The sequence below is a fragment of the Heterodontus francisci genome, chromosome 33 (assembly GCF_036365525.1).
Source record: "Heterodontus francisci isolate sHetFra1 chromosome 33, sHetFra1.hap1, whole genome shotgun sequence".
In the NCBI taxonomy this organism is placed as follows: domain Eukaryota; kingdom Metazoa; phylum Chordata; class Chondrichthyes; order Heterodontiformes; family Heterodontidae; genus Heterodontus; species Heterodontus francisci.
Genome location: NC_090403.1, coordinates 7,390,816 through 7,403,886, shown reverse-complemented (window position 1 = coordinate 7,403,886; position 13,071 = coordinate 7,390,816).

The window sequence follows — 13,071 nt, the reverse complement described above, 5'->3', positions numbered from 1 at the left end:
CAATCCCACAAACTAAAGCAACTCCTCAAACTAAGGCAGATTCTCAAACGAAGGCAACTCCTCAAACTAAGGCAGTCTACCAAACTAAGGCAACTGCTCAAACTAAGGCAGATTCTCAAACTGAGGCAGATTCTCAAATGAAGGCAACTCCTCAAACTAAGGCAGATTCTCAAACGAAGGCAACTCCTCAAACTAAGGCAGACTCTCAAACTAAGGCAGACTCTCAAACTAAGGCAACTCCTCAAACTAAGGCAGAATCTCAAACTAAGGCAGACTCTCAAACTAAGGCAACTCCTCAAACTAAGTCAGACTCTCAAACTAAGGCAGACTCTCAAACTACGGCAGATTCTCAAACGAAGGCAACCCCTCAAACTAAGTCAGACTCTCAAACTAAGGCTAGACTCTAAAACTAAGGCAGATTCTCAAACGAAGGCAACTCCTCAAAATAAGGCAGACTCTCAAACTAAGGCAGACTCTCAAACTAAGGCAGATTCTCAAATGAAGGCAACTCCTCAAAACAAGGCAGACTCTCAAACTATGGCTGACTCTCAAATTAAGGCAACCCCTCAGACTAAGGCAGACTCTGAAACGACGGCAGAATCTCAAACTAGTGCAGACTCTCAAACTAAGGCAACTCCTCAAAATAAGGCAGATTCTCCAACGAAGGCAATCCCTCAAACTAAGGCAGACTCTCAAACTGAGGCAGACTCTCAATCTAAGGCAGACTCTCAAACTAAGGCAGATTCTCAAACGAAGGCAGCTCCTCAAACTAAGGCAGAATCTCAAACGAATGAAACTCCTCAAACTAAGGCAGACTCTCAAATTAAGGCAGACTCGCAAACTAAGGCAGTTTCTCAAACTAAGGCAACTCCTCAAAATAAGGGAGATTCTCAAACGAAGGCAACTCCTCAAACAAAGGCAGACTCTCAATCTAATGCAGACTCTCAAACTAAGGCAGACTCTCAAACTAAGGCAACTCCTCAAACTGAGGCAGACTCTCAAAGTAAGGCAGACTCTAAACTTAGGCAACTCCTCAAACTAAGGCAGATTCTCAAACGAAGGCAACTCCTCAAACTAAGGCAGACTCTCAAACTAAGGCAGACTCTCAAACTAACGCAACTCCTCAAACTAAGGCAGAATCTCAAACTAAGGCAGACTCTCAAACTGAGGCAACTCCTCAAACTAAGTTAGATTCTCAAACGAAGGCAACTCCTCAAACTAAGGCAGATTCTCAAACTAAGGCAGATTCTCAAACGAAGGCAACCCCTCAAACTAAGGCAGACTCTCAAACTAAGGCAGACTCTCAAACTGAGGCAGATTCTCAAACTGAGGCAGCTCCTCAAACTAAGGCAGACTCTCAAACTAAGGCAGACTCGCAAACTAAGGCAGTTTCTCAAACGAAGGCAACTCCTCAAACTAAGGCAGATTCTCAAACGAAGGCAAGTCCTCAAATTAAGGCAGACTCTCAAACTAAGGCAGACTGTAAAACTAAGGCAGACTCTCAAACTGAGGCAGACTCTCAATCTAAGGCAGACTCTCGAACTAAGGCAGATTCTCAAACGAAGGCAGCTCCTCAAACTAAGGCAGAATCTCAAACGAAGGAAACTCCTCAAACTAAGGCAGACTCTCAAACTAAGGCAGACTCGCAAACTAAGGCAGTTTCTCAAACGAAGGCTATTCCTCAAACTAAGGCAGATTCTCAAACGAAGGCAACTCCTCAAACAAAGGCAGATCTCAATCTAAGGCAGACTCTCAAACTAAGGCAGATTTTCAAACGAGGGCAACTCCTCAAACTAAGGCAGACTCTCAAACTAAGGCAGACTCTCAAACTAAGGCAGATTCTCAAACGAAGGCAACTCCTCAAAAGAAGGCAGACTCTCAAACTAAGGCAGACTCTCAAACTAAGGCAGACTCTCAAATTAAGGCAACCCCTCAAACTAAGGCAGACTCTCAAACTGAGGCAGAGTCTCAATCTAAGGCAGACTCTCAAACTAAGGCAGATTCTCAAACGAAGGCAGCTCCTCAAACTAAGGCAGAATCTCAAACGAAGGAAACTCTTCAAACTAAGGCAGACTCTCAAATTAAGGCAGACTCGCAAACTAAGGCAGTTTCTCAAACGAAGGCTATCCCTCAAACTAAGGCAGGCTCTCAAAGTAAGTCAACTCCTCAAACTAAGGCAACCCCTCAAACTAAGGCAACCCCTCAAACTAAGGCAGACTCTCAAACTAAGGCAACCCCTCAAACTTAGGCAACCCCTCAAACTAAGGCAGACTATCAAACTCAGGCAACTCCTCAAACTAAGGCAACTCCTCAAACTAAGGCAGATTCTCAAACTAAGGCAAACCCTCAAACTAAGGCAACCCCTCAATCTAAGGCAGACTCTCAAACTAAGGCAACCCCTCAAACTAAGGCAGACTCTCAAAAAAAGGTCCCTCTCAAACTAAGGCAACCCCTCAAACTAAGGCAGACTCTCAAACTAAGGCAACCCCTCAAACTAAGGCAACCCCTCAAACTAAAGCAGATTCTCAAACAAAGGTCCCTCTCAAACTAAGGCAACCCCTCAAACTAAGGCAGACTCTCAAACTAAGGCAACCGCTCAAACTAAGGCATCCCCTCAAACTAAGGCAGACTCTCAAACTAAGGCAACTCCTCAAACTAAGGCAACCCCACAAACTAAAGCAACTCCTCAAACTAAGGCAGATTCTCAAACGAAGGCAACTCCTCAAACAAAGGCAGACTCTCAATCTAAGGCAGACTCTCAAACTAAGGCAGATTTTCAAACGAGGGCAACTCCTCAAACTAAGGCAGACTCTCAAACTAAGGTCAGACTCTCAAACTAAGGCAGACTCTCAAACTAAGGCAACCCCTCAAACTAAGGCAGACTCTCAAACTGAGGCAGACTCTCAATCTAAGGCAGACTCTCAAACTAAGGCAGATTCTCAAACGAAGGCAGCTCCTCAAACTAAGGCAGAATCTCAAACTAAGGCAACTGCTCAAACTAAGGCAGATTCTGAAACTGAGGCAGATTCTCAAACGAAGGCAACTCCTCAAACTAAGGCAGACGCTCAAGCTAAGGCAGACTCTCAAACTTAGGCAACTCCTCAAACTAAGGCAGATGCTCAAACGAAGGCAACTCCTCAAACTAAGGCAGACTCTCAAACTAAGGCAGAGTCTCAAACTAAAGCACCTCCTCAAACTAAGGCAGAATCTCAAACTAAGGCAGACTCTCAAACTAAGGGAACTCCTCAAACTAAGGCAGACTCTCAAACTAAGGCAGACTCTCAAACTAAGGCAGATTCTCCAACGAAGGCAACCCATCAAACTAAGGCAGTCTCTCAAACTAAGGCAGACTCTCAAACTAAGGCAGATTCTCAAACGAAGGCAGCTCCTCAAACTACGGCAGACTCTCAAACTAAGGCAGACTCGCAAACTAAGGCAGTTTCTCAAACGAAGGCAACTCCTCAAACTAAGGAAGATTCTCATACGAAGGCAACTCCTCAAACTAAGGCAGACTCTCAAACTAAGGCAGACTCTAAAACTAAGGCAGATTCTCAAACTGAGGCAGACTCTCAATCGAAGGCAGACTCTCAAACTAAGGCAGATTCTCAAACGAAGGCAGCTCCTCAAACAAAGGCAGAATCTCAAACGAAGGAATCTCCTCAAACTAAGGCAGACTCTCAAACTAAGGCAGACTCGCAAACTGAGGCATTTTCTCAAACGAAGGCAATTCCTCAAACTGAGGCAGATTCTCAAACGAAGGCAACTCCTCAAACAAAGGCAGACTCTCAATCTAAGGCAGACTCTCAAACTAAGGCAAATTTTCAAACGAAGGCAACTACTCAAACTAAGGCAGACTCTCAAACTAAGGCAGACTCTCAAATTTAGGCAACTCCTCAAACTAAGGCAGATTCTCAAACGAAGGCAACTACTCAAACTAAGGCAGACTCTCAAACTAAGGCAGACTCTCAAACTAAGGCAGACTCTCAAACTAAGGCAACTCCTCAAACTCAGGCAGAATCTCAAACTAAGGCAGACTCTCAAACTAAGGCAGACTCTCAAACTAAGGCAGATTCTCAAACGAAGGCAACCCCTCAAACTAAGGCAGACTCTCAAACCAAGGCAGACTCTCAAACTAAGGCAGAGTCTCAAACGAAGGCAGCTCCTCAAACTAAGGCAGACTCTCAAACTGAGGCAGACTCGCAAACTAAGGCAGTTTCTCAAACGAAGGCAACTCCTCAAACTAAGGCAGGTTCTCAAACGAAGGCAACTCCTCAAACTAAGGCAGACTCTCAAACTAAGGCAGACTCTAAAACTAAGGCAGACTCTAAAACTAAGGCAGATTCTCAAACGAAGGCAACTCCTCAAAATAAGGCAGACTCTCAAACTAAGGCAGACTCTCAAACTAAGGCAGATTCTCAAACGAAGGCAAGTCCTCAAAAGAAGGCAGACTCTCAAACTAAGGCAGACACTCAAACTAAGGCAGACTCTCAAACTGAGGCAACCCCTCAAACTAAGGCAGACTCTCAAACTAAGGCAGAATCTCAAACTAAGGCAGACTCTCAAACTAAGGCAGACTCTCAAACTAAGGCAGACTTCAAATTAAGGCAGACTCTCAAACTAAGGCAACCCCTCAAACTAAGGCAACCCCTCAAACTAAGGCAGATTCTCAAACTAAGGCAGTCCCTCAAAGTAAGGCAACCCCTCAAACTAACGCAACACCTCAAACTAAGGCAGACTATCAAACTCAGGCAACTCCTCAAACTAAGGCAACTCCTCAAACTAAGTCAGATTCTCAAACGAAGGCAACTCCTCAAACAAAGGCAGACTCTCAATCGAAGGCAGACTCTCAAACTAAGGCAGATTTTCAAAAGAGGGCAACTCCTCAAAGTGAGGCAGACTCTCAAAATAAGGCAGACTCAAAAACTAAGGCAGATTCTCAAACGAAGGCAACACCTCAAAATAAGGCAGACTCTCAAACTGAGGCAGACTCTCAAACTAAGGCAGATTCTCAAACGAAGGCAACTCCTCAAAAGAAGGCAGACTCTCAAACTGAGGCAGATTCTCAAACTAAGGCAGACTCTCAAACTAAGGCAACCCCTCAAACTAAGGCAGACTCTCAAACGAAGGCAGAATTTCAAACTAAGGCAGACTCTCAAACTAAGACAACTCCTCAAAATAAGGCAGATTCTCCAACGAAGGCAATCCCTCAAACTAAGGCAGGCTCTCAAACGAAGTCAACTCATCAAACTAAGTCGACCCCTCAAACTAAGGCAACCCCTCAAACTAAGGCAGATTCTCAAACTAAGGCAGTCCCTCAAAGTAAGGCAACCCCTCAAACTAAGGCAACCCCTCAAACTAAGGCAGACTATTAAACTCAGGCAACTCCTCAAACTAAGGCAGATTCTCAAACTAAGGCAACCCTTCAAACTAAGGCAACACCTCAATCTAAGGCAGACTCTCAAACATAGGCAACCCCTCAAACTAAGGCAAACTCTCAATAAAAGGCAACCCCTCAAACTAAGGCAACCCCTCAAACTAAGGCAGACTCTCAAACTAAGGCAGACTCTCAAATTTAGGCAACTCCTCAAACTAAGGCAGATTCTCAAACGAAGGCAACTCCTCAAAATAAGCAGATTCTCCAACGAAGGCAATCTATCAAACTAAGGCAGACTCTCAAACTAAGGCAGGCTCTCAAACTAAGTCAACTCCTCAATCTAAGGCAACCCCTCAAACTAAGGCAACCCCTCAAACCAAGGCAGACTCTCAAACTAAGGCAACTCCTCAAACTAAGGCAACTCCTCAAACTAAGGCAGATTCTCAAACTAAGGCAACCCCTCAAACTAAGGCAACTCCTCAATTTAAGGCAGACTCTCAAACTAAGGCAACCCCTCAAACTAAGGCAACCCCTCAAACTGAGGCAGACTCTCAAAAAAAGGCAGACCCTCAAACTAAGGCAACCCCTCAAACTAAGGCAGATTCTCAAACAAAGGTCCCTCTCAAACTAAGGCAACCCCTCAAACTAAGGCAGACTCTCAAACTAAGGCAACCCCTCAAACTAAGGCAACCCCTCAAACTAAGGCAGACTCTCAAACTAAGGCAACTCCTCACACTAAGGCAATCCCACAAACTAAAGCAACTCCTCAAACTAAGGCAGATTCTCAAACGAAGGCAACTCCTCAAACTAAGGCAGTCTACCAAACTAAGGCAACTGCTCAAACTAAGGCAGATTCTCAAACTGAGGCAGATTCTCAAATGAAGGCAACTCCTCAAACTAAGGCAGATTCTCAAACGAAGGCAACTGCTCAAACTAAGGCAGACTCTCAAACTAAGGCAGACTCTCAAACTAAGGCAACTCCTCAAACTAAGGCAGAATCTCAAACTAAGGCAGACTCTCAAACTAAGGCAACTCCTCAAACTAAGTCAGACTCTCAAACTAAGGCAGACTCTCAAACTAAGGCAGATTCTCAAACGAAGGCAACCCCTCAAACTAAGGCAGACTCTCAAACTAAGGCAGACTCTAAAACTAAGGCAGATTCTCAAACGAAGGCAACTCCTCAAAATAAGGCAGACTCTCAAACTAAGGCAGACTCTCAAACTAAGGCAGATTCTCAAACGAAGGCAACTCCTCAAAAGAAGGCAGACTCTCAAACTATGGCAGACTCTCAAATTAAGGCAACCCCTCAGACTAAGGCAGACTCTCAAACGAAGGCAGAATCTCAAACTAAGGCAGACTCTCAAACTAAGGCAACTCCTCAAAATAAGGCAGATTCTCCAACGAAGGCAATCCCTCAAACTAAGGCAGACTCTCAAACTGAGGCAGACTCTCAATCTAAGGCAGACTCTCAAACTAAGGCAGATTCTCAAACGAAGGCAGCTCCTCAAACTAAGGCAGAATCTCAAATGAATGAAACTCCTCAAACTAAGGCAGACTCTCAAATTAAGGCAGACTCGCAAACTAAGGCAGTTTCTCAAACTAAGGCAACTCCTCAAAATAAGGCAGATTCTCAAACGAAGGCAACTCCTCAAACAAAGGCAGACTCTCAATCTAATGCAGACTCTCAAACTAAGGCAGATTTTCGAACGAGGGCAACTCCTCAAACTAAGGCAGACTCTCAAACTCAGGCAGACTCAAAAACTAAGGCAGAATCTCAAACGAAGGCAACGCCTCAAACTAAGGCATCTCCTCAAACTAAGGCAACTCCTCAAACTAAGGCAGTCTCTCAAACTAAGGCAACTGCTCAAACTAAGGCAGATTCTCAAACTGAGGCAGATTCTCAAACGAAGGCAACTCCTCAAACTAAGGCAGACTCTCAAACTAAGGCAACTCCTCTAACTGAGGCAGACTCTCAAAGTAAGGCAGACTCTAAACTTAGGCAACTCCTCAAACTAAGGCAGATTCTCAAACGAAGGCAACTCCTCAAACTAAGGCAGACTCTCAAACTAAGGCAGACTCTCAAACTAACGCAACTCCTCAAACTAAGGCAGAATCTCAAACTAAGGCAGACTCTCAAACTGAGGCAACTCCTCAAACTAAGGTAGATTCTCAAACGAAGGCAACTCCTCAAACTAAGGCAGATTCTCAAACTAAGGCAGATTCTCAAACGAAGGCAACCCCTCAAACTAAGGCAGACTCTCAAACTAAGGCAGACTCTCAAACTGAGGCAGATTCTCAAACTGAGGCAGCTCCTCAAACTAAGGCAGACTCTCAAACTAAGGCAGACTCGCAAACTAAGGCAGTTTCTCAAACGAAGGCAACTCCTCAAACTAAGGCAGATTCTCAAACGAAGGCAAGTCCTCAAATTAAGGCAGACTCTCAAACTAAGGCAGACTGTAAAACTAAGGCAGACTCTCAAACTGAGGCAGACTCTCAATCTAAGGCAGACTCTCGAACTAAGGCAGATTCTCAAACGAAGGCAGCTCCTCAAACTAAGGCAGAATCTCAAACGAAGGAAACTCCTCAAACTAAGGCAGACTCTCAAACTAAGGCAGACTCGCAAACTAAGGCAGTTTCTCAAACGAAGGCTATTCCTCAAACTAAGTCAGATTCTCAAACGAAGGCAACTCCTCAAACAAAGGCAGACTCTCAATCTAAGGCAGACTCTCAAACTAAGGCAGATTTTCAAACGAGGGCAACTCCTCAAACTAAGGCAGACTCTCAAACTAAGGCAGACTCTCAAACTAAGGCAGATTCTCAAACGAAGGCAACTCCTCAAAAGAAGGCAGACTCTCAAACTAAGGCAGACTCTCAAACTAAGGCAACCCCTCAAACTAAGGCAGACTCTCAAACTGAGGCAGACTCTCAATCTAAGGCAGACTCTCAAACTAAGGCAGATTCTCAAACGAAGGCAGCTCCTCAAACTAAGGCAGAATCTCAAACGAAGGAAACTCTTCAAACTAAGGCAGACTCTCAAATTAAGGCAGACTCGCAAACTAAGGCAGTTTCTCAAACGAAGGCTATCCCTCAAACTAAGGCAGGCTCTCAAAGTAAGTCAACTCCTGAAACTAAGGCAACCCCTCAAACTAAGGCAACCCCTCAAACTAAGGCAGACTCTCAAACTAAGGCAACCCCTCAAACTAAGGCAACCCCTCAAACTAAGGCAGACTATCAAACTCAGGCAACTCCTCAAACTAAGGCAACTCCTCAAACTAAGGCAGATTCTCAAACTAAGGCAACCCCTCAAACTAAGGCAACCCCTCAATCTAAGGCAGACTCTCAAACTAAGGCAACCCCTCAAACTAAGGCAGACTCTCAAAAAAAGGTCCCTCTCAAACTAAGGCAACCCCTCAAACTAAGGCAGACTCTCAAACTAAGGCAACCCCTCAAACTAAGGCAACCCCTCAAACTAAGGCAGATTCTCAAACAAAGGTCCCTCTCAAACTAAGGCAACCCCTCAAACTAAGGCAGACTCTCAAACTAAGGCAACCGCTCAAACTAAGGCAACCCCTCAAAATAAGGCAGACTCTCAAACTAAGGCAACTCCTCAAACTAAGGCAACCCCACAAACTAAAGCAACTCCTCAAACTAAGGCAGATTCTCAAACGAAGGCAACTCCTCAAACAAAGGCAGACTCTCAATCTAAGGCAGACTCTCAAACTAAGGCAGATTTTCAAACGAGGGCAACTCCTCAAACTAAGGCAGACTCTCAAACTAAGGCAGACTCTAAAACTAAGGCAGATTCTCAAACGAAGGCAACTCCTCAAAATAAGGCAGACTCTCAAACTAAGGCAGACTCTCAAACTAAGGCAGATTCTCAAACGAAGGCAACTCCTCAAAAGAAGGCAGACTCTCAAACTAAGGTCAGACTCTCAAACTAAGGCAGACTCTCAAACTAAGGCAACCCCTCAAACTAAGGCAGACTCTCAAACTGAGGCAGACTCTCAATCTAAGGCAGACTCTCAAACTAAGGCAGATTCTCAAACGAAGGCAGCTCCTCAAACTAAGGCAGAATCTCAAACGAAGGAAACTCCTCAAACTAAGGCAGACTCTCAAACTAAGGCAGACTCGCAAACTAAGGCAGTTTCTCAAACGAAGGCAACTCCTCAAAATAAGGCAGATTCTCCAACGAAGTCTATCCCTCAAACTAAGGCAGGCTCTCAAACTAAGTCAACTCCTCAAACTAAGGCAACCCCTCAAACGAAGGCAACCCCTCAAACTAAGGCAGAATCTCAAACTAAGGCTACCCCTCAAACTAAGGCAGACTATCAAACTCAGGCAACTCCTCAAATTAAGGCAACTCCTCAAACTAAGGAAGATTCTCAAACTAAGGCAACCCCTCAAACTAAGGCAACCCCTCAATCTAAGGCAGACTCTCAAACTAAGGCAACCCCTCAAACTAAGGCAGACTCTCAAAAAAAGACAACCCCTCAAACTAAGGCAACCCGTCAAACTAAGGCAGATTCTCAAACAAAGGTCCCTCTCAAACTAAGGCAACCCCTCAAACTAAGGCAGACTTTCAAACTAAGGCAACCCCTCAAACTAAGGCAACCCCTCAAACTAAGGCAGTCTCTCAAACTAAGGCAACTCCTCAAACTAAGGCAACCCCACAAACTAAAGCAACTCCTCAAACTAAGGCAGATTCTCAAACAAAGGCAACTCCTCAAACTAAGGCAGTCTCTCAAACTAAGGCAACTGCTCAAACTAAGGCAGATTCTGAAACTGAGGCAGATTCTCAAACGAAGGCAACTCCTCAAACTAAGGCAGACGCTCAAGCTAAGGCAGACTCTCAAACTTAGGCAACTCCTCAAACTAAGGCAGATGCTCAAACGAAGGCAACTCCTCAAACTAAGGCAGACTCTCAAACTAAGGCAGAGTCTCAAACTAAGACACCTCCTCAAACTAAGGCAGAATCTCAAACTAAGGCAGACTCTCAAACTAAGGGAACTCCTCAAACTAAGGCAGACTCTCAAACTAAGGCAGACTCTCAAACTAAGGCAGATTCTCAAACGAAGGCATCCCCTCAAACTAAGGCAGTCTCTCAAACTAAGGCAGACTCTCAAACTAAGGCAGATTCTCAAACGAAGGCATCCCCTCAAACTAAGGCAGTCTCTCAAACTAAGGCAGACTCTCAAACTAAGGCAGATTCTCAAACGAAGGCAGCTCCTCAAACTACGGCAGACTCTCAAACTAAGGCAGACTCGCAAACTAAGGCAGTTTCTCAAACGAAGGCAACTCCTCAAACTAAGGAAGATTCTCATACGAAGGCAACTCCTCAAACTAAGGCAGACTCTCAAACTAAGGCAGACTCTAAAACTAAGGCAGATTCTCAAACTGAGGCAGACTCTCAATCGAAGGCAGACTCTCAAACTAAGGCAGATTCTCAAACGAAGGCAGCTCCTCAAACAAAGGCAGAATCTCAAACGAAGGAATCTCCTCAAACTAAGGCAGACTCTCAAACTAAGGCAGACTCGCAAACTGAGGCAGTTTCTCAAACGAAGGCAATTCCTCAAACTGAGGCAGATTCTCAAACGAAGGCAACTCCTCAAACAAAGGCAGACTCTCAATCTAAGGCAGACTCTCAAACTAAGGCAAATTTTCAAACGAAGGCAACTACTCAAACTAAGGCAGACTCTCAAACTAAGGCAGACTCTCAAATTTAGGCAACTCCTCAAACTAAGGCAGATTCTCAAACGAAGGCAACTACTCAAACTAAGGCAGACTCTCAAACTAAGGCAGACTCTCAAACTAAGGCAACTCCTCAAACTCAGGCAGAATCTCAAACTAAGGCTGACTCTCAAACTAAAGCAACTCCTCAAACTAAGGCAGACTCTCAAACTAAGGCAGACTCTCAAACTAAGGCAGATTCTCAAACGAAGGCAACCCCTCAAACTAAGGCAGACTCTCAAACCAAGGCTAACTCTCAAACTAAGGCAGAGTCTCAAACGAAGGCAGCTCCTCAAACTAAGGCAGAGTCTCAAACTGAGGCAGACTCGCAAACTAAGGCAGTTTCTCAAACGAAGGCAACTCCTCAAACTAAGGCAGACTCTCAAACTGAGGCAACCCCTCAAACTAAGGCAGACTCTCAAACTAATGCAGAATCTCAAACTAAGGCAGACTCTCAAACTAAGGCAGACTCTCAAACTAAGGCAGACTTCAAATTAAGGCAGACTATCAAACTAAGGCAACCCCTCAAACTAAGGCAACCCCTCAAACTAAGGCAGATTCTCAAACTAAGGCAGTCCCTCAAAGTAAGGCAACCCCTCAAACTAAGGCAACACCTCAAACTAAGGCAGACTATCAAACTCAGGCAGATTTTCAAAAGAGGGCAACTCCTCAAAGTGAGGCAGACTCTCAAAATAAGGCAGACTCAAAAACTAAGGCAGATTCTCAAACGAAGGCAACACCTCAAAATAAGGCAGACTCTCAAACTGAGGCAGACTCTCAAACTAAGGCAGATTCTCAAACGAAGGCAACTCCTCAAAAGAAGGCAGACTCTCAATCGAAGGCAGACTCTCAAACTAAGGCAGATTTTCAAAAGAGGGCAACTCCTCAAAGTGAGGCAGACTCTCAAAATAAGGCAGACTCAAAAACTAAGGCAGATTCTCAAACGAAGGCAACACCTCAAAATAAGGCAGACTCTCAAACTGAGGCAGACTCTCAAACTAAGGCAGATTCTCAAACGAAGGCAACTCCTCAAAAGAAGGCAGACTCTCAAACTAAGGCAGATTCTCAAACTAAGGCAGACTCTCAAACTAAGGCAACCCCTCAAACTAAGGCAGACTCTCAAACGAAGGCAGAATTTCAAACTAAGGCAGACTCTCAAACTAAGACAACTCCTCAAAATAAGGCAGATTCTCCAACGAAGGCAATCCCTCAAACTAAGGCAGGCTCTCAAACGAAGTCAACTCATCAAACTAAGTCGACCCCTCAAAATAAGGCAACCCCTCAAACTAAGGCAGATTCTCAAACTAAGGCAGTCCCTCAAAGTAAGGCAACCCCTCAAACTAAGGGAACCCCTCAAACTAAGGCAGACTATTAAACTCAGGCAACTCCTCAAACTAAGGCAGATTCTCAAACTAAGGCAACCCTTCAAACTAAGGCAACACCTCAATCTAAGGCAGACTCTCAAACATAGGCAACCCCTCAAACTAAGGCAAACTCTCAATAAAAGGCAACCCCTCAAACTAAGGCAACCCCTCAAACTAAGGCAGACTCTCAAACTAAGGCAGACTCTCAAATTTAGGCAACTCCTCAAACTAAGGCAGATTCTCAAACGAAGGCAACTACTCAAACTAAGGCAGACTCTCAAACTAAGGCAGACTCTCAAACTAAGGCAACTCCTCAAACTCAGGCAGAATCTCAAACTAAGGCAGACTCTCAAACTAAGGCAACTCCTCAAACTAAGGCAGACTCTCAAACTAAGGCAGACTCTCAAACTAAGGCAGATTCTCAAACGAAGGCAACCCCTCAAACTAAGGCAGACTCTCAAACCAAGGCAGACTCTCAAACTAAGGCAGAGTCTCAAACGAAGGCAGCTCCTCAAACTAAGGCAGACTCTCTAACTGAGGCAGACTCGCAAACTAAGGCAGTTTCTCAAACGAAGGCAACTCCTCAAACTAAGGCAGGTTCTCAAA